Below are 23,445 nucleotides of genomic sequence, written 5' to 3'. Positions count from 1 at the left end.
ATGTTCTTGAATGTCCAACAATAAAAGAATTTTTGAACAATTTAAACATATATAGCATATTAATGTGAAAATGCAGTTGAACAGTTAAAAACAGTTAAAAATAAATTTATATACATATATATATATATGGAAATCTGCATAATCTTATGTGGAAAAATAGGACAAAAATAATAAGCACTTATGATGTTGTTCAGTCTTGTCTGACTCTTCATGATCCCATTTTGGGTTTTCTTGGCAAAGATATTAGAATAGTCTACCATTTTCTTCTCTAGTTTATTTGACATGGGAGGAAACTGAGGAAAACAGAATTAAGTACCTTGCCCAGGGTCATATAATCTAGTAAGTGTCTGAGATCAGATTTGAAATCAGGAAGATGAGTCTTCCTGCCTCCAGACCTGACACTCTATCCACTATGCCACCTAGGGGAAAGAACTTTGGTTCTCAAAGAAAGCAGCATTAGAGTTTTTAGAACTTCAATTTCTATTAGGCTAGAGCAAAATATACCTAAAGCAGAGTGATTATGCCACAATGGAGGAAGAGAAAGATAGCAACTATTGCATATTATTGTTGTTTGTCCTTCATTTTCTTTCTTTCTTTCTTTTTTTATTGGTGAGGTAATTGAGTTTATGTGACTTGCCCAAGGTCACACAGCTATTAAATGTTAAGTGTCTGAGGCTAGATTTGAATTCAGTCCTCCTGACTTCAGGGTGGGTACTCTATCCTCTGTGCCATTTAGCTACCCCTTGTCATTCATTTTTAAACTGAACCAAAGACATCATTAGGTGATGTCTTGACTCAGTTGTGAATTGGATTTGAGTGAAGCAGAATTGCACAAAGTGGTCAGCCTTACTCTTTCTTCCAGAATCATCAAAATCAAATAGCAAGACAAAAGTCAAAATGACCGGTGATGCAACATAATATTTTCACCTTTTTTGTTGTTTGTTTGTTTTTTTTCTTTTTGATCTGAGGTTTTTTTTGGGGGGGTGCAGCTTGACAATTGTGGAATTATGTATAGAAGAATTATACATGTTTAATATATATAGGGGAAATGGGTAGAGGAAAGTTGGGAGAAATACTTGGAACACAGGATTGTGCAAGATTGGATATTGAAAACTATCCTTGCATGTATTTTGAAAAAAAAGGCTACTTTTTAAAAAAAGAATCTTTTTCATAAAGCAAGAGCACTTCAATTCAATAGACATTTATTAAATAACTTCCAAAAAAGAAAAAGATAACGTGATGACATGGGATTCAATAAATTACCTTTGATGTCTGACCCAGCTCTAAGCACTCTCAGTACCTGCTTCAACTGCCTTCATGGCCATTGGAACAAATTGTTCTCATCCATTCATTGTTAGGAGAGCTTTTCACATGCTTGGGGTAGAAATCCCCTTAATGGACTTGAGGCTTGTCAGTTATCTTCAATCCAGTTTGGGTGATCTGCTGAGGCAGTTTTCCAAGCTTTTTTAGAGCCACAAGTGAATATTGTGAGCTTAGGATTTGTTACAAGGGAGCTGAACCAAAGAAACTTAAAAATTACTACCATCAGAGTAGCACTGGAGACTAAGCAAACTAAAAACTACGTGAAGACACCAAAAAATGAAATCAGCTAAACGATGACAGAAAACTTCTTGTTTTCAAACTGAGATGGCAAGACTGTCCAGAGAGGTGTCGGTAAATGCTTAACAACTAGAGAAAACATATGGTACAACAAACATACTTTTAGTTTAATCTGCATCTTTCACATTTTCTCCATCATTCTCCATTGCTTAAATTTAGAGTATTCAACAAGACAATAAATTACATACTTTTCCCCAAATGTAACATAACATGAAGGTGTCATTGTATGGCTTGAAAGAAGATAGTATAGACATCTTTAGCCTCTTCTTCTTCCACCCTTCTCCAAGGACGACTTTATTTCCTGCCATGAGAGGAAGAAGGAAGTTGGGGTCAGAAACTTAGCCACTCTCTTCTCAAAGACAGGGGTTAAGGGGCTATAATTATTTCTATCTGCTTCCTTAAAGATTAAAGAGGATGAAGTTTTCAGGTTCAAACTAAATTTCTGATTATTGTTTCCTAATAGGAAAGGAGGACCCAAGTTTTATGTCCAAGGTTTGATTTCCTTCCCTTCAAAATATTAGTTCCACAATGAAAACACATAGGAAGTAGTTTAAAAAGGGAGAGAAACAGAGACAGAGAGAGAAAAAGAAAGAACCCCACATTGATAGGAAAACAGAAATAAGATAAGGTATACATAGGAGAATATATATTGAACAATACAGAAAAGGGAGATTTCCCATTGAGAGTGAGGTAATTCAACTCTACCGAGAGAGAATCCTAGAATTCACCTAAGGAAAAGTTCACCACTGTCTCTAGTATAATAGACTGGAAATAGGACTGTAATTGAAGTTTTATATATTGATTTCTTCCCAGAGTCTTATTTTCCTGTCAGCAACCTAAAGTAGGGTTAGTATCATGTATAATATTCTTCCCATTATATAAAGGACTCTGACCTTTGAATGGAGAGGACCTTACAAATAAGTTTTGGGATTTGGGTTACTGTGGTTTGCTAATTTCCAAGGTATTAATTCTCACACTGAAAATTTACAACTGACATTCTCCAGTGGTTTTGATAAGGTTTAGAGTGGTCCAGATTCCTGGTGGTCTAGAGGTTAGTGACCATAAGAGAGTTATTAAGAATCCTCTTTAAATCAGCTGCAGGTTTTAGGAGTGAAATAATTTACTCATTCCCAAATATTAGTTGCAAAATGAAAGTTTATTGTTAGACAGAAATTAGTTTAACCAGAGACTGACTTCTATAGTGGCAGATTTATGGAAAATGGAATTTGCACTGAGAATGCAATTCTCAGTGGACAGAAGGTCCTGGCAGTAAAGGGGGCTACCAAGGTCCATCTGCAAAGACTTTAATTGATGGAAGCTTATTATATTGGATATATATTGGATATCTTAGTGGGGATTGGGAAGCCCGAGCAGATCAGAACAAGTGGGGGCTGGGAGGCCCAAGCAAGTCAGAATGGGGACTGGGACAAGCCTGGATCTCCTATTGGAATTCAAAGGGATGCTTTTTGACCAAAATTTGTAATTGAATTAAAGTCTCTGGCATCCTGGAAAGATAACTTGTCTGGGGAGGATATGCCTCAGCTAGGAGGGCCTGGGAGTTTGAAAGGAATCATAGATCAATAGGAAATAGTTTCTTAAAAGGACCACAACCTGCTTCAGTTTGATCCTGAGTACCTTTTTAGTTTATAAGGGAAAATGAAGTGTTCTTCAAAGTAGTAGTAGAAATATTTCAAAAAGCAAAAAGAATCTGAAGAGATAAGAAGGGAATTTTAATGATTGTCAGGTGATTGAAAAGTAGGAAAATGTTACAGAATAAAGAGGGGTGGGATATATATCAAGGGGAGCACTAGATCAACCCCTTTTACATAAAGAGGAAAGAAAAGGGGGCAGCTAGATGGCGTAATGGATAGAGCACCAGCCCTGAAGTCAGGAGGATCTGAGTTCAAATCTGATCTCAGACACTTGAATGCTTCCTAGCTGTGTGACTCTGAGTAAGTCACTTAACCTCAATTGTCTCAGAAAAAAAAAAAAAAAAAAAGAGGACCTTGAAAACTTTGTAGCTGTTTACAGTTGTGATGCCTTTTGTTTTATAAAATATTAGGTAAACTAATTACATATAGGCTCCTGATCACTATTAGTATAGTAATTAGTAATTAGTCTACCTAATACTACAGTTGTTCTTATATAACCACAAAAGTTCAAGAATGGAAAGGACCTATGAATATTTTAATTTAAACTTCATGGCTTGAGGAACTCTTGTAAGAGAAAATTTACTGCCTTTTGAAGCATTCCATTCCAAATGGCCATAACTTTAATTATTAAGTTTTGCCTTAAACCTAAATTTGATTCTTTGAAATTTCTACACATGAACAAGTTTAAACTCTCTTTAATGTGCTATGCCATCAGTAACTTTTTTTTTTAATAAAGTTGTTTTTATTTTCTAAACACATGGACAGCTAGTCTTCAACACTCTTGTGGGAGTCCAGCTCCAGTGAATATTGAGAGTGTGAATCTGAATTGAATATTTGAGGCCAGACAAAAAAGATATGCATTGCAATCTTTGTTTATTAATCTGAGAGCCAGGGTTTATATACTCTAAGCTAGTGTTAACACCAACTACCTCCAGGTGATGCCATTTATATTCAAAGGTTAATACAGTTCTACCTTAATTAGCAATGACAAGATATTTATTGTAACAGGGTGGTAAATAACAATGATTATCAATACCAATGTATTTATCAAAACAGAGTTGTAAATAACATAGTTGTGATGCTTATCAATACCAAGGCATTTGTCAGAATTGTAAATAGCAGAAATTATCATACCAATGTATTCATTGAAACAGTCATAAATAGCATAGTTATGATGCCTTGTTCCTGTCACATGATGATGTCTTAGTTTATGAGACTAGCCTAAGTCGCATGATCCCTATACCCAGAGGGGAAAGGGCCTCAGATTTCAGGAAATCACATGAATCCCTATTCCCAGTCTTGAATTCTGGGTTCCAGGGAGTCACATGGTCTCTAAAAGTCAGACCCACAGGAAGTGATGTGACCTACAGGAAGCAGACAACGCTGGTCAAGGATGGTTACATCCTTTTATTCTATCCAATGAAAAGGATTGGGTCTTTTGCTTTTTAAATCTTGGACAAGCCAGAAGCTAGTCAGGTTCTAGGAGCACATGGCAGAAGTTGGGATGACTCCCATGTGTGTGTCTGGGCCTTTCCCTGAAGTGACTAAATAAATGCTTTCTCTTTGTACCTGAAGATGTCTCTGATTAGTTAATTTGGGAAAGGGGGTCTAGCACCCATCCCACACACCATAAATTAGATTTTTTTTTTAAAGCTTTTCCTTTTCTCTCTCTTTTTTTAATTGAAGCATTTTATCTTCAAAACATATGCAAGGATAATTTTTCAACATTGATCCTTGAAAAATCTTGTGTTCCAATTTCTTTCCCTTCCCTTTACTCCCTCTCCTAGAAGGCAAGTAATCCAATATATGTTAAGTATGGTAAAAAATATATGTAAATCCAAGATAGGCATACATATTTGTGCAATTATCTTGTTGGACAAGAAGAATCAGCCTGAAAAGGGAAATAAATTAGAAAGAAAATAAAATTCAAGCAAACAACAAAAGTGAAAATGCTATATTGTGATCTACAGTCAGTTCCCACAGTCTCTCTCTGGATGTAGATGGTTCTCATCATCACAAGATTATGGGAACTGGCCTGATACGTCTCATTGTTGAGAAGAGCCACATCCATCAGAATTGATCGTTGTTGCCATGGACAACAATCTCCTTGTTCTGCTCATTTCACTTAATATAAGTTCATATAAGTCTCTCCAGGCTTCTCTGAAGTCATCCTGTGTTAGGATTCTTACAAGGTGCTAAGACATTGGAATGGATATAATTATCTAATTTAGCATGGTTCAGTATGATTGATCTGAACCTACAAGGAGATGTTATGGGCCAGAACTTGAGACAAGGTAATGTACTTAGTTCACACCTTTAAAGGAGTTCATACCTTTAAAGGAGTTCACTCATTGGTTCACACATTAGACTTCACACCTTTAGAGAGATATAAAAGGAGGAAAGGAAAAGCCTGCTCAGGGACTTTGGGAGATTCACAACTAGGATTGACTTCCGGGAGATTCACAAGCCCACTCTCTGGGAGGAGGAGTCAAGAGTCATTCCCACTTCTACCTTTGTGCTGGCTGGAGACATTCGGACAAGAGCTCTCAGAAACCAAGGAGAGAGGAAGGCCTCCAGAAAACTAGCCGAGCCCCAAGTAAAGGAGATAAGATTTTGGAAGAGATAACAAAGGATTTGGACTTTTACTCCTGGCTGCATTTGAGGTGATTATTGAAACTGAACTGAAGTCAAGGCTGCCTCCAGAAGCTCCTCAAGAAATCTGCTCCCAGAGAATGATTACAACTTAGAGAACATTGCAATCCTGCTGATTGTTTCTTATAGAACAATAATATTCCATAACATTCATATACCATAACTTATTCAGCCATCAGTTGATGGGCATCTACTCAGTTTCCAGTTTTTTGCCACTACAAAAAGGGCTGCCACAATCATTTTTGCACATGTGAGTCCCTTTTCCTCCTTTAAGATCTTTTTGGGATATAAGCCTAATAGAAACACTGCTGGATCAAAGCGAATGCACAGTTTGATAACTTTTGAGTACAGTTTTAAATTGTTCTCCAGAATGGTTGGCTCCATTCACAATTCAACCAACAATGTATTAGTGTCCCAGTTTTCCCACATCCCTTCCAACATTTATCATTATTTGTTCCTGTCATCTTAGTCATTCTGTGAGGTTTGAAATAGTACCTCAGAGTAAGACATTTGTTTCTCAATATCTCTGAGATAAATGGATTTCTTTGATAATTATTATGTGTGTTTGTTGTGGAATTGGTATTTGGTGAGGAGGGATATAAAATTTGGAGTCCAACTTCCTCCCAATAATGAAACAGTGATGAGAAATCAGATAGAACCTGAATATCATATCTCTAGACTAACAATTTAAGAAAGCCGATAGATATTATTCTAACCTATTGTCTCTTCTCTCTGATTGGTAGGACATTTATATCTTGCACTTTTCACTTCTTCTCATTCTATAATTTTGCCTATTGAACAGTGAATAGATCAGAGATGGTAAGGGGAGTAATTAGCATTATGCCAATAGGTGCAGAAGACAAGGCAGAATGAAATATTCCAATGGCTTATTTGGAGCCAGTATAAATCCTGTAATAGTCCCTCTGGCTATAATGAAAAGCCAGAATTTGGAAAATAAATTCTTTAGTTTGTATAGTCTCATATGAGTATAAAATGGCAGAGGAAGTTCCTAGGGAGCCATCAAGAGCTTATTTACAATTCTCAATGGGAGTGTCCTGTTGCGGCCCAGAGGGCCTGGGCAAGAAGTTTGTACTGACACAGGAAGAGGATTTATAGGAACTTCCCTGTAGTTAATGGGGGTACTCAATTTTTCCCTATACTGTATATAGGTTTAGTGACTTTTTTTGGTTCATCAATACTTTGTATTCTTCTAACATCTGAGTGGGGTAGACCTGCTAGGGGTTCCTCAGCCTGTTTCCCCGTTTTTTATTAGTTCCGCATTGCTTGGCATAATGTCCACTTTTGCCACATTTAAAACATGTGATTAAAGGACCCTTTGGTTTGCAGTCTCACTTGATATGTCCGGGCTGACCACACCCATAGCATTTTTTCTCTTTCCTCTTATTAGTGTGAATGGTCCCAGCAAGCTTTTTTACACCTATTCATCATATCTTCTATTCCTGCATTCATGGGTAAGCCAATCAAAGCCTTTTTACAATCAGGATTAGCGTTTTCTGGTAACATCATTTTTAGCATGTTAGCATATAGAAGGTTTAGAACCTTCTACAGGTCCCATGCATCGGGCCACACAGCCTCCTATCCTGCGGGCAACAAAATCAGGAAAAGGTTCTTTTGAGTTCTGTTTAACTTGAGCCATACTTCTTCTATTGCCCTGTTCTCCTACTAATTTAGCCCATACCCTTCTGGCACAATCAGCCACTAATGTATATTCGGCAGGCAGGTACTGCAGTTGTGCAGCTGTAGTTTCATATTGACCAGTCCTGATAGTGCAGCAAAAACTTGCTGTACTCTGTTCCCATGTCTCATTGCTTCCTGTTTAGCCTGTTGTGCAAACTCAGCTCGCCACACCATTACTTGATCTGGGAGAGATAAGCATAATCGAGTACTTTCCAATCATTAGGGCAAAGAATAAACATCAGGGACAATTGGTCTATCTTTATTAAAACAAAGGGCCATACTGAGCTACTGCCATTTTCAGATCCTTGATGTGTTTCCAAGGAATGGATGTAAGTTCCCTGCATACTCCACCTGGGGCTTGTGGGTCTTATGTTTCTATAACCGGACAAATTCCCCATCCTTCCACATCCTCCCCTCTCTCACAAGCTTGTTCTACCACTTTTTTTAATCCAGATTTTTCCCTTTCAGTAGGAACTTCTATTTTTGCAGCTGTGGTTAAAGTGGGATAGCTGGGGGTGACCTTTTCTCCTCCTCCATCTGCTACGGATTCTAATTTTTTTTCAGGAAGAAAGGTTTCTATTTTTAAGTGAAGGTATTGTTGTAAATAAGAGTGTGTGCTGGCTGGAGGAGGGAAGGGGGGAAGATGGACATAGTTCCTAATTTTCTTCCAAAGCTGTTTCACTGAGATTTATTTTACTTTCAGTTTGGCTCTCTGTGGCAAAGCTGCATTATGGGCGTCTAACCACTTCAAATGCAATTCTGACCAGGCTAAATATTATAAAATCCTGATCTTCCAACAACCAGAAGTATCTTTTTCATAGCTAGTCATTTATTCTACCACTTTCCATTTTGCCTTATCCAATCCTGAGTCAGAGAGCCATGGGGATACAGTCTGAATTTTAACAATAAATGCTCTTAGATCTTTTAAGGGCAAAGTGATTCCTTGTTTCTTAATAGCTTTATATAATTGCCTACCCCATATCTCATTTTCCTCTGGCTTGATCACAGGTATTGAGTTCCCCATCTTCTCGCCTGGCAACGTCAGCAAGGAATTCTCTTTGCCTTCTTGCACTTCCTGCAGGGTTCTGGTCACCTTCCTGCCCTGTGTGTCCTGACACACAACTGTGTGTCCTGACACACCTGTGTGTCCCAACCTGTGTGTCCCAGTTCGGGCGCTACTTGCCAGGTACTACACCTGTGGGCAGCCAGGCCTTACCTCTTTCTCTTGAACTAAAGTGCGCATCTGGACGTGAGCCAGGCATGTTCACCAAAGAGAGTCACAAGCCAGAAGAGATGAAATCAATATGCTCTTTATTAGAGGCACTTTCCTCTGCCTTCCTTTATAATCTTTGGTCCCTCCTTATATCCCCCTTTCCCCACCAACCTCAAGGAAGTAAGCTTATGCTGACAGGAAATGTCAGAGACCCCGACAAGGAACCTTATGCTGACGTGGCTGAGTCAGGAAAGTCTCAGAGCTCACATCCTGATGACAGAGCACTTCTCAGGACAAGTATGGGTTTGAGTCAGTGTGACTTGCTCTTTGGCCTGAGCTATAGTCAGCAACTTTTGCAAGCTCCAGGTCTCATTTGTGTCAGTAATACTTCCTTATCTCCAAGCTAGCACAGATTTCCTGCCTGAGCCCTAGGTCAACACAATCTTCTCTGGGCCCTCTGGGCCCCAACAGTGTCCTATCCATTATATTATCTCAGAGCTTCAAGAAAAGGGAAAGGATTTGAAAGCAGTCATGTCTTATGTGGATCTCTAAAATGATCCCAAGAAAGAAACAATAAAGTAATAGGATTGAGAATTTATGGCTATTTAATAATATGAAGTAGCTAAAACTGTCTCTACATAACTATGATGATTAGAATTTATATGGAAGAAAGGAGATTCCTTTAACCCAGATGTATCAAACAGGAGGTCTAGACACATCTAGTTCACAACATTCTTGAATGTTGCAATCTGGCTTGAACCAGATTAAAATATTTAACAAAATAAATTAAGATAATAAAACATAGATAATGTTAATATATGATTTCTAAATGGATATGTGCCTACTCTTCCTTTCTGAGTTTGATACCACTGCCTTACACTACTTGGTGGCAATTCTGAATCACTAGTAAAGGTGAAGAATAGTTATTACCCAACCCCTAGGAAATGAAGGAATAGAGCACCTCAGAGGGTTCTAAAGGGACAGATATTTAATATCATCTCTATGATTGGGGAGACCCCAAGAAGGGAGAGGTTTTGGTAAGATTTAGGATTAGGGAATACTGAGTGGGTTATGGTGAAGGAAGAGCTTCACTATCAATTTAAGATTGTATAGAAGAAATTTATGAACTTTTAGCCACTTTACTACAGATGATCCTGTTGCAAGAAGAATTTTTGGTTGTATCAGAAGCATCCCTGCTGTGGCTCTGAAATTCCTAGAGTTGCCCCTCCTGATTTTCATCATCTCAGATAAGGAGAACAAATGGAAGCTATAGCTTTGATATTCCTGATATTGCTGTGGTGTATCATCACCTTTTGGTAAAGAACTGCAAAGATTTGTCATCACCCAGTACATGGACAAGATTGTAAGACTTAGTCCTTCCAAAGGGAATGGTGTGTATATAAAGTAAGATCAAATATGTTAATTTAGGATAAGCAACTCTATTTTGTTTTAAGCCTCCATTGTGTGATTTAATTGTTATATAAAGTTGTTGTTTATTTATTTATTTATTTTTTTGTCTTTGTTATAAAATAAGCACTTGAGTGTGTGGATGTCTCAGATTTGGTAAACAAATGATATGTATGTCCCAGATTTGGTAGAAAACTTAATGATGTGTTTGTCTTGAGCCTGATGACAACCACTGACTGATGTCCTTAGCTTGAAATGATTATTTCCTTTTTTTTTTTTTTCATAAACTTTATTATTCTATAACCAATTAGAGCTTAGATGTAATTTATAAATCCCATAGATAGAATTGTAAAAAACCATCAGTCTCCCCACCCCCTACCCCAGCCTGCTCCTGACTTGTGATTAGGATAGACTTACATGTTCTTTTCACTCGGAAATTCAAGCATTCTGTGCTCACTTGACAATAGTGTTGATTGATGGAGACTTATTAGAATTGTAACTTGGAGGGAGACACATGGCCTCTGACTGGTCAGAGAGAGAACACTGAGATATGTTTACCAAGTTGGTGGTTTGTTTCTAGAGGGTTTGATGTTTGTATTATTAACTTTTCAACGTTTGATTGAATGCATTGATATGAATGTGAATTTTTATTTATTTATTTATTTTTGCTGAGGCAATTGGGGCTAAGTGACTTGTCCAGGGTCACACAGCTAAGAAGTGTTAAGTGTCTGAGACCAAATTTGAACTCAGGTCCTCCTGACTTCAGGGACTCTATCGACTATGCCACCTAGCTCCCTCTATGATCTTTCCCTCAACCCTAATAAGCACATAAAATGGTAAATCAGATTTGTGAGTTCACTATATATTTGGTGATAAAGCTGAATTATGCTTGTAATATCCTCTGGAAAGGGAGTTTACAGCTATAATGAAATATCTTGAACCCTGGGCTTTTATTTCAGGAATATATCCTGGGAGGATCCTTTTAAATTTTCCATTTAGGAAGTGAGACATTTCATCATTTCCTACTTGTCTGCTGTCTTGAACTTCATCATTGCTTTCCACAAAATCACATCAGTTTTGAGACTGACAATTTCTTGGTATCCCCACTTTAGGGGCCTAAGGCAACTATCTCATAATCTTCGGTCAGCTGCAGGATTTCATAACTCCCCCAGGGTTACTATCCCTAGTTTTTGGGTTTTTTTTGCATTCCCAATGCTTAGTATAGTGTCTGGCCCACTGTAACAACTTCATAAATGTTTATTAATTGACTGTTTCTATTCCGAATTCTGGCCAGTAAGGATTTCAAAAAGACAATTGAGCAAGAAGGAAATCTTGCCCCCATTAGCAAAAATTTATGGTAATGGGAAGTAAAAAGAAATCAAAATTTGTGACTAAATGTTATTTCCATATTATGATAGGGTATAGTTTGAATGTTTTTCTATATGCTGAAATATACTTGTGGATTTTACAGGTCTCCTTAAAATTGTTAAAAAACAAACAAAACAAAACAACAACAACAACAAAAAAACTTTGTGAAACTTCCATGCAAAAAGACCCAGGACCCTCTACCACTCTCTTTCCATGAAAGTGATTTTATTGCTTTATTATTAGGGGAACTAAAGGATGCTCAATCTTAAATAGAACCAAAGTCATTTTATAAGTTTTGTCTCTAGTGATAGCAAAAATTTAGAGGAGAAAAAAAAAAACAAAACAGTTTTGTAGTAAAAACTTCTGGACCATTATCTGGTATTTAAGGACCATTCAGTGTTAACTTTTTTCAAGTTGGAAAGGAAGATGAATTTATTAATTTATTTGGGAAATGGCAATATTTCATTTTAGAAGAGCAGTGTTGGTTGCAAAGAAATTCAGAACTGAAAAGTTTATAAAGAAGTTTGAATTATTAGGAAGACCTAAAACATCTGCTTCCTTAGAGCCTCTATAAATTTTATATAACATTTATTTTTTTTAATATATATATAATATATAATTATTTGTATAATATTTTATATAATATAATATAGTATATAATTATATTATTTTATATAATATTAAGTTCAAACGAAGGCATGAAGAAACAGTAGCTGACTAGCACAAAGATAGTTTTCTTTTTCTTTTTTTTTTTTTTTCTGAGGCTGGAGTTAAGTGACTTGCCCAGGGTCACACAGCTAGGAAGTGTTTAGTGTCTGAGCCAGATTTGAACTTGGGTCTTCCTGAATTCAGGGCTGGTGCTCTATTCACTGTGCCACCTAGCTGCCCCGACAAAGGTAGTTTTCAAATAAAGTTCATAATTTGACTTGAGATATATAATATGAGAAAACTCCTATATTGCATGGAACAATCTCTTGATCCCTGGAAGGTTTCTGGGGTCAGCATAACCTGGACATCCTGGATTAAGCATTAAACAAATCTGGTCTCTTAGTAACAGGTCTGGTCTCTCAGCCACATGGAGTTAAGTTTTTTAAAAAAAATGCAGCAAAGTTTTCCCACAATAATTTATCCACAAAGCTGCCAAAAACAACTGCTGGCATCCCCCCCCCTTTTTTTTTTAATAGTATTTTATTTTTCCAAATATATGTAGATAGTTGGAAGCTTTTTATTTGACACAATAAAAAACTAACTAAATATCTGACACAAAATGAATTATAAATACTTTTTTTTTTTAATTAAAGCTTTTTATTTTTCAAAACATCGGTGGACAATTCTTCAACATTAGCCCTTGCAAAATCTTTGTCCAATTTTCCCTCTTTTCCCCCAAGCCCTCCACTAGATGGCAAGTGGTCCAATATTAAATACTTCTTAATACAGATCCAAAGGAAGAAACAATGAAATTGTTGCAGTCTTCAACAATTTGAAATAAGAAAATATTATTACTCAATTAAACTAATAGTTAGAATTCTCTGGTTTGCCCAGTGAATAAATGAGTGTAGAATGGCCTAAAAGAAACCTAATGCCAAGACTGAACCTATTAAGGAAGCCCTTCCTAATATTTCATAAATAACTGACAAACTTTAAAGATATATTTGACTAGGGCAGCTAGATGGCACAATGGATAGAGCACTCAGGAGGACCTGAGTTCAGATCTTATCTCAGACACTTAACACTTCCTAGATATGTCATCCTGGGCAAGTCACTTAACCCCAATTGCCTCAGCAAAAAGATATACTTGACCTGGATTTTTTTAGTTATTATTCTAAGTAATAGAAAATCAGGAGCAATTTGCTTTTATGTGGTATGTAGTAAAGTATATACCTTCTGTACATTGCCATGAGAATATGTTCATAACCCAGTTTTATGCTATAATTTATGCAGATAAAATCTAGATAAAATTGGCATGAAATACTTGCCATATCCACCATTACTGAGATACTTAAGGGCCCTGATAAAAAATAAACTATAGATAGAATTGTTGAAAGACTAATTAAAAATGGAAACTTATTTACAAATGATCAGAATGGGCAATCATCAGTTAAGTTTCTAGGTATCATTCAACCTTGGAGGGAACATCAATTCCCCAACCAGTACTAGAAAAGATCTTAGTTCTGGAAACCCCAAGGAATAAAAAGAAAGCACAAAAACCATTTGGAGTATCCAATGAGAATTAGTAGGTTAATTTAGGGTGAGCAATACATTTTGTTTTAAACTTCTATTTTGTGTCTAAGTAGTTATTTAAGTTTTCTGTTACAAGATAAGCACTTGAATGGGATAGTTTGGCAATGAAGTGTGCCCCTCAAATGTGGTGAACAAATGGTGTGTGTGCACATATGTATTTGTGTCCCTATACTGGGTAAACAATTGTTAATGATATATATGTGTCCCAAATAATGTAACTAACAAAATACTTAATATTAATTTTGGTCGAGCCTATCACTAATCAGAATTTAAAAACTTAGAATCATAAAAACCTACCAGAGAGCCTATCAGTTTTGCTTCTAGGTAGTGCCTAAGAAAGATTCTTGTATCTTTATGTTTACTCAAGAGCATTTCTAATTGATGGAGACTTGCTAGAGTGCCACCTTTGGGGGAGACACAGAGCCTCTGATTAAACAGAGAAAGGACTTGTGAGCAGTGAGTAGCAAATAGCATATGAGATATGCTACTAGGACTTTATGAATTAGGTTTGTTAGACACATGCTTGACACTGAAATTCAGGTATCAAGGAAAATTTATTAAAGAAGAATATTAAGAAATCATCCTAATGTTTCTGGCCAGAAGCAAGCTCAGGAAAAGTAAGCACTGAATACAAAAGCAAGAAAAGCTTTATATTGTTGGCTTAGCACAGTCCCCTCCTTTCAGAGAATGGATTGGTTTGTTACTTTCTGGGTTACAATCTTCCAGATATACCCACTGTAATTTCCTCCTAAATATGTATAAGCATGTCCCCACTCCATTATCATATGTCTCATGTTCCAAAATGGTGAAAAACTCTTAGAGGTGTGTTGATTAATATTTAATTACCTGTTAAGCTGGTACTTTAGCAATTCAGTTGAATATGGCCATTAACCTTAACCAGTTTGAGCTGGATTGGCTATTATCTTGAATTTGTGGTTTTCTCAAAACCACAAGACTATTTCTGATTGGCTAAATCCACTTGTGCTTTCCTAACTCCCCAATTCCTTGTTTGCCCAAAGTTTCTGAGAAACTGAAACTTAATTGTTCTGTGGAAATTTAACTTTGGTTAATCTCTAACAAGTTTTTTCCTAGAGGAGTTTCTATTGGTAACTAATCAGTAAAATCCGAATGCATAGATTGATTACTGTAAGTCTTATTAAAGCCCTAATAAACACATATAAATGTTAAATCAATTTTACACACGTGTATGTGTTATAGGTAGAAAGGCCTATGGTGTCTTGATTCTATAAGATGCTTAGGACATTGCCACTGGTTTCTGGACACAGCTTTTTTTCCCCTACTATCCACTATATGGGAAGGCTTTTGTTTAGGAAAAAAAAAAAAAAAAAAAAAAAGGCAAAGTTTCTCCCTAATGTAATTGGCCTTGGCTTCCCTTAAGCAGCTTCCTTGTCATAAAATGCACCAGTAAGATGGAATCTAGACTTCTCAGACTTGGTGAGTAACTAAAACCACACAAGTCATCATAGTTAATTATATGCTAATCAAATGTATTTCTCTGAGACATTGAGGGAGGCTAAATCTACTGAAATTTTACTGTAGGGAAAAAGTAAACTTTGTTTTGTTAAGTTATGATTGACTAATGAGTGTCTCAGAATCTTTCCTAAACTAAGATAGTGCTGACAATATGCCTGCTCCTCTCACAAATGATGAACCAGCACAGGACATTGAGAAGGAAGTAGGAAGAACCTTGTAATATAGGAGGTACCTGCCAGTGGCTGTTAGAGGTCTAACTCAGATCTGTAGAATGGATCTCTTCACATGAGAGGAGGAAAATGATGACAATGATACAAGGAGACTGAGAGGCAGTTGCTATTCTCTCACCTCTCTCCTTTTCCCTCTTGCCTCCAATTTATTTCATTCCCAATCCACAAGCAATATCTTAGAAGGCTGCTTTGCTTCAAGTGTTATGATTCACAGCTGTGGAGAATCTCAGAGAATTGATCTGCCCCTTCACACAGGCATGGTCTTTAACTGGAAAGAACTAATAAAGAGTAGTAAAAAACAAACAAACAAACAAACAAAAACAACAACCAAAAAAACCCAAAACAAAACAAAACAAAAACTACAGAAGACAGTGTATAGGAGGAGGGTATGTTCAACAGTGTCAAATAAAACAGATCAATCAAGATGAATGAGGACTGAGAAAAGACTATCAAGAGAAGGGAGAATCGAGATGACACAGTGAGAGGAAGCATTTTTTACTTTAGTTCCCCAGCACATCTCCTCTGCAAAAATTTAGAAAATATGCCAGACCAATTCTGAATAGAAAAAACAAGAAAAAGGCAAAGTGAGTCACCTTTCTAGCCTTAGGCAGCTAGGAAGATAGACAGGAAACACTGGGTGAAAACTTTTCAGGACTAAAGTATAGCAGGGATGCTGGGATGAGGAGCCTAGTTAAGATGGTGAGAACTGAAACTAAGTATCAATACAGGAAATCAACGGGGCAAAAAGAGATCACTTATGAAGTAACACTAGGCACAGAAACAAATGCCATCTGGTAGCTCTGTTGCCCATTACCAAAATCTAGGTCACAGATCTGGGGGAAAGAGGAATAGCTGCAATTGAGCATAGAGCCCTATTTGGATACTGAGCACAAAGCAAACTCTAGTTACTTAGCTGTATGGCTTTGAGATCAGGAACAGAGGAGTGAATCATTTGTAAGATTTGGCCAAATACATAAGGGGACAATAGAATAACCAGGGCTGGAACCATGACCAAAAGAGAGTCAGTGACTCAATCACTTTGAATCTGCAAACTCCCAGAAAGCTAATAGAGACTGACTCCAGAGCAATCCATTGAAGTCAGCTACACACAGTTCAACAGACTCAACCTGCAGAGCTTAGACCAAGAAGATAGTGAATAGAACCCTGAAACACTGAAAACTTGCATTCTCATAGACTTGTTGTGAAAGCAACAGAAGGACATAAAAAGACAGTAGCTCGGGTCAGACATTCCCTTCTATCCAAAGTGAATAGAGCCCATATAAAGTCCAAAGTCAAGAAGTAGGATGGAAGAATGAAAAACAAAAAAGAAGCCAACCAAATAAAAAGTTATCATGGTAATGAGAAACTCAAAATTCAAACACAGAAGAATACAATGACTTGAAAACATCTATAATCAAAGTCTCAAGGAAAAATGCAGGTAGTTCCATATACGCCAAAATATTTATAGCAGTGACATATGTAACATATATCCCTAGCCAAAAATTGAAAATGAAGTAGGTAGCAATGAATTGGGTAATGATTAAACAAATTGTAGTGTATGATAATAAAGGCGTATGTGATGAATAAAGAGATACATAGAAAAATGTACATGAACTGATACAGAGTAAACAGAATTAAGAAAACAATTACACATTAATTATAAGAATGTAAATAGAAGGAAAAATGGCATAAATTAAATGTAACAAAATTATAAAAATCAAGTAGGACTTGAATGAAAGGATATGAGAAAAAACCACCAACCTATCCCTTTACTGAGGTGGGATTTCCAAAGATGTTAAAGATTACATATATACTTGGAATTTTTCAACATGTCAATTCTGTTGACTTTTTTTCCCTATCTAAAAAATATTATTTATTACTTGCGATGACTCTCAGAGAAAGGGAATCCACATGAGATGCTATGGTGATGTAAGAAACAGAAAACATCAGTAAAAACTTATTTTAAAAAGGAAAATGCAAATTGGAAACAAGCACAGGAAGAATTCCTAGTAGCTCATGCATAGGCTGAACTAATATAATAAAAATGAGAATTCTACATATCAATCAAGCTTCCAGGAAACTACTTTATATAGCTAGAAAAAATAACAAAATTCATCTGGAAGAACAAAAGAATCTCAAGGGAATTAATGGAAAAAAAATGTGAAAGCATGTTTAATCTACAGAGGATTACTTGCTGCCTTGAGGAGGGAAGAGAGGGAAAGAGTGGGACAAAAATTTGGAACACAAGGCTTTACAAGAGTGAATGTTGAAAACTATCTTCATATGTTTTGGGAAAAATAAAATGTTATTTTAAAAATGCAAAAGAAGATGGACTAGCCATACCAGACTTAAAACTATATCACAAAGTGGCAATCATCAAAACCAGTTGGTACTGGCTAGGAAATAGAGCAATGGATCAGTGTAATAGATAAAATACACAAGACACAATAGTCAATGTCTATAGTAATCTAATGTTTGATAAACCCAACAATTCCAGATTCTGGGGTAAGAACTCAGTATTTGACAAAAATTGCTGGGAAAATTGAAAAACATTATGGCAAAAAGTAGGCATTGATCAAGATCTAATATCCTATATCAAGATAAGGTAAAAGTGGATTTGTGATTTAGACATAAAGGGTGATAGATAGTATAAGCAAATTAGTAGAGCAAGTAAATCTGTGGAGAAGGGGAGAATTGATGGCCAAAGAAGAACTAATTTTGATTACATCAAATTTAAAAGGTTTTGCACAAAAAAAGCCAATAAAGCTGATTAGAAAAGAAGCAGACAACTGGGGGAACATTTTTTTTATAGTCAATGTTTCTGATAAAGGTCTCAATTAAAAAATATATAGAGAACTAACTCAAACTTAAGAGAATACAAGTCATTTCTCAGTTGATAAATGATCAAAGCATATGAACAGATACTTTCCAGATGAGGGAATTAAAGCCATTTCTAGTCATATGAAAAAAAATGCTCTAAATCACTATTGATTAGAGAAATGAAAATTAAGACAACTCTTACCACGTCACACCTCTCAGATGTCTAAGATAACAGAAAAAGATGATAAATGTTGGAGAGAATGTGGGAAAACAGGGATTATAATACATTGTTGGTGGAACCGATCCAACCATTCTGGAAAGCAATTTGGAACTATATCCAAAGTTGGACTGTATACTCTGATCCAGCAGTGTCTACTGTGTCTGTATCCCAAGGAAATCATAAAAAAGGGAAAAGGACCCACATGAGCAAAAATGTTTGTAGCAGTTCTTTTTATAGTGTCAAGAAAATGGAAATTCATTTGGGAAATGACTGAATAAGTTATGGTAATGGAATATTATTATTCTATAAGAAATGATGACCAGGCTGATTTCAGAAAAGTGTGGAAAGACTTTTATGAACAGATGCTGAGTGCAGCGAGCAAAGCCAAGACAACATTGTACAGAGTCACAAGATTATATGGTGATCAACTGTGTTAGACTTGGTTCTTATCAACAATGAGGTGATTTAGGACAGTTCCAATGGTCTTAGAATGGAACATGCCAGTAGCATCCAAAGAGAGAAATATGGAGACTGATGTGGACTGAAGCATAGTATTTTAACCTTTTTGTTTGTTTTTTTCTTGTGATTTTACCCACCCCTTCCCCTTTTTGGTCTAATTTTTCTTGTACAATATAACAAATATGGAAATATATTTGAAAGGATTTCACATATTTGGCTTATACCAGATTGCTTGCTGTCTTGGGGAGGGGAGAGGAAGAAAAATTTGGAACACAAAGTTTTATGGAGATGAATGTTGATGAATATCTTTATATATGTTTGGAAAAATAAAATGCTATTGAATTTTTTTTAAAAAACGAGAGAAAAAAAGAATTTATAGCAGCATTAAAGGAAGAATAAATTATTTTTTAAAAAACCAAATGAGACCTATAGGAAAAAGATAAAACAGAATTAACAGATTAGCAAAAGAAAGGTATAAAATATTAATGGAGAAAATAATTCCTTGGAAGTTGGCTAATTAAAAAACCATGAGAAATTAAGAAAAAATAAAGCAAAGTAAAAAGACTGAAAAAGGACAAGAAAATACTAAATATCTCATAAGAAATACAAGTGACATAGAAACTAGATCTAGGAGAAATCATTTAAGAATTGATGAATTATGTAAAATTCATAAATAAAATGAGTCTAGATCATATTTCAAGAAATCTTGAAAGACAATTGTCCAGATACCTTAGAACCAGAAGGCAAAGTTTAAATAAAAAGAATTGATTGGTCATCTCCTTAAAGGAACCCTGAAATGGAAACTCCCATGAATATTGTAGTCAAAATTGAGAACTCCCAGATAAAACACAGCAAGTAGGCTGAAAAAAAGAAATCAAGTACCATGGAGCCAATTAGGATCACACAAAATATAGCAGCTACCAAAAGAAATAGAACATTTGAAATATGTTAAATGAGTTAGGATTGAAATTAAAAATAACCTAGCCAACAAAAATCTGTATATTATTCTTCTATGGGAAAAAATAATATTTCATGAAACAAAAGTATTAAGAATAGTTTTCAAGTATTCTTGATGAAAAGAACAGAGATGAATAGAAAATTCGACATTCAAACATAGTACTCAAAACAAGCATAAAAAAGTAAACATGAGCAACACATTACAAGGGACTAAACAAGGTTAAACTGTTTATAATCTTATAGGGGTGAAAGATACATATATCCCCTAAAAATTACTGTATGATCACCAGAAATGTTAGAGGAAGTCAAATTGGACAGAAGATATGATTATGATTTTATTATGTTTAGATGATCCCAAAAGAAGAATGAAAGGTTAGGGAAGAAGGATATACACTGGAAGAAAAGGAAAGAGAAAGGAAAAATGGTGAAATTATCTCCCATAAATGGGACATGCAAGAGTTAATATAATGGAGATGGCAGAGAGGAGTAGTGGGTAACATATAAACATTGCTTTCATCTGCACTGGGTCAAGGAGAGAAGAATAAATGTACACACTTATCTAACAGAAAGATAAGAGAACCGGTTTAAGAGGACTAGGAAGTGTAATGTTCAGACTAGCTTTCTGGAGGACCTCGGAATCAGCCTGAGTCCTTGGTTTTGGAGAAGTGATGAAGGCAGACAGTCACCATGAGGCTGGTCAAAGATGGAATGAATCATTTCCAGTCCTTTTCATCCCTTATATATCTTAGTACAGTAATATACTGAATATGTGTGAACTAGAGAACCATTCCATCACCATACTAAGTATTAAGTATGTATGTGAACTAGAGAACCATTATCTCATCATTTCCACTGAGTTAACACCTTGTTTCAAGTATACTTTTCCAGAGTTCCAGCCCTCTACATCTCCTGCTTTCTTTTTATTTTAAAACACAGGTGGTCAAACCCTCCCTCAGGGAGAGGGGTGAAAACACCAAACCAGATATTGTTAGCAGGTTTCCTCTGGACTGAAGAGTCTTACTTGAAACAGGTATACATAAATGGATTTATGTACTTACAGCATAGGAGGTATTACACAAGTATATAATAATATAACACAGTCTAGTAGTGATGTAACAAACAATATGACTCAACAGGAAGAATTATACATATCCATAAGTCCTAGAAATAATCTAAAATCAGTTTATTGTCCATTACTTCATGTGTCAGGGAATCCAATGATTCCTGCAAGTTTTGAAGTCCTGCAACAGTCTCATTTACAATTTTAAATGTTCACTGTCATGCTTTTTCAGTGATGAGCACAGTCAACGATGGAATCATCTGATGTTTCTTGGGTCTTCTTTGTTTCAAGGGTCTTCTTCATCTTTCTCCAATGGACAAGGCGAATACACCTCATTGGCCCCCATCTGATTCCTTCTCTATCTGTACAGACACAAGCAAACCCTCTTCCCTAAGTAGTTAATCTATCTGGTCCCTTCCATTCACCATAGGATCTCTCCATATCACCTGGGGATTATCTAAAGATAGTGTAGCTGCTTGCATTGGACACTGCCCTTCTGGTGGGTTATAAAACCTTTCTGCCAGGGCCAGTGCATCTTCATCAAAAATAAAAAAATTTATAGTGTAAAGAGCTAAATTTAAAAGTTCTCTAGGGTTACCTGTGGCTCCCCCTTTTATTTTTAGAGGAGGGTCTTGATGTTTCTGTTTCTCTCCTCTACTGTTGCCTGTCTTTGAGGATTAAGGAATGCCAGTGGTGTGTAAAATCTGATACTGTGCTCAAAAGTGTGCAAAATGTTTAGGAGCATATGCAGGATGATATGATGGTACACTTAGAGAACCCAAGAGATTCTAATAAAAAGTTATTAGAAATAATTCACAACTCTAGCAAAGTTGCTGGATTCAAAATAAATCCACATAAATCTTCAGCATTTTTATACATCACCAACAAAATGCAACAGCAAGAGATACAAAGAGAAATTCCATTCAAAACAACTGACGAGAGTATAAAATATTTGGGAATCCATCTACCAAAGAAAAGTCAGGAATTATATGAGCAAAATTACAAAACACTTGCCACAAAAATAAAGTCAGATTTAAATAATTGGAAAGACATTAAGTGCTCTTGGATAGGCCGAGTGAATATAATAAAGATGACAATACTCCCCAAACTAATCTATTTATTTAGTGCTATATCAGACTCCCAAGAAACTATTTTAATGACCTAGAAAAAATAACAACAAAATTCATATGGAAGAACAAAAGGTCGAGAATTTCAAGGGAATTAATGAAAAAAAAGTCAGATGAAGGTGGTCTAGTGTACCTGATCTAAAGCTATATTATAAAGCATCAGTCACCAAAACCATTTGGTATTGGCTAAGAAATAGACTAATCGATCAGTGGAACAGACTAGGTACACAGGACAAAATAGGGTACAACTGTAGCAATCTAGCATTTGAAAAACCCAAAGATACCAATTTTTGGGATAAGAATTTATTTATTTGTTTTGTTTTGTTTTTGCTGAGGCAGTTGGGGTTAAGTGACTTGCCCAGAGTCTCACAGCCAGGAAGTATCTGAGGCTGGATTTGAACTCAGGTCCTCCTGACTTCAGGGCCAGTACTCTATCCATTGCAACATCTAGCTGCCCCTAAGAATTTATTATTTGAAAAAAACTGTTGGGAAAACTGGAAATTAGTATGGCAGAAATTAGATATGGACCCACACTTAACACCATATACCAAGATAAGATCAAAATGGGTCCATGATTTAGGCATAAAGAATGAGATCATAAATAGATTAGAGGAACAGAGGATAGTCTTACCTCTCAGACCTGTGAAGGAGGAAAGAATTTATGACCAAAGGAGAACTAGAGATCATTATTGATCACAAAATAGAAGATTTTGATTACATCAAATTAAAAAGCTTTTGTACAAACAAAACTAATGCAAACAAGATTAGAAGGGAAATAATAAACTGGGAAAATATTTTTACAGTTAAAGGTTTTGATAAAGGCCTAATTTCCAAAATATATAGAGAACTGACTCTAATTTATAAGAAATCAAATCATTCTCCAATTGATAAATGGTCAAAGGATATGAACAATTTTCAGATGATGAAATTGAAACTATATCCACTCATATGAAAGAGTGTTCCAAATCACTACTGATCAGAGAAATGCAAATTAAGACAACTCTGAGATACCACTACACACCTGTCAGATTGGCTAAGATGACAGGAACAAATAATGATGAATGGTGGAGGGGATGTGGGAAAACTGGGACACTGATGCATTGTTGGTGGAGTTGTGAAAGAATCCAACCATTCTGGAGAACAATTTGGAACTATGCCCAAAAAGTTATCAAACAGCGCATACCCTTTGATCCAGCAGTGCTACTACTGGGCTTATATCCCAAAGAA

General features: G+C 36.0%; 1 long non-coding RNA gene across 1 annotated transcript; it reads right to left on the bottom strand.

Moving 5' to 3' along the window:
* Positions 1-1,612: 1,612 nt before the first annotated feature.
* On the bottom strand, positions 1,613-8,951 carry LOC141544436 (uncharacterized). The gene is made up of 2 exons (XR_012482602.1): positions 8,839-8,951; positions 1,613-1,921 (listed from the first exon to the last, which is right to left on the bottom strand). It is a non-coding gene; the product is annotated as an uncharacterized LOC141544436 (long non-coding RNA).
* Between the last annotated feature and the right edge of the window lie 14,494 nt (positions 8,952-23,445).

This window comes from Sminthopsis crassicaudata, chromosome 5, assembly GCF_048593235.1.
Source record: "Sminthopsis crassicaudata isolate SCR6 chromosome 5, ASM4859323v1, whole genome shotgun sequence".
Classification (NCBI taxonomy): Eukaryota; Metazoa; Chordata; class Mammalia; order Dasyuromorphia; family Dasyuridae; genus Sminthopsis; species Sminthopsis crassicaudata.
This window is presented reverse-complemented; position numbering and strand designations above follow the sequence as displayed.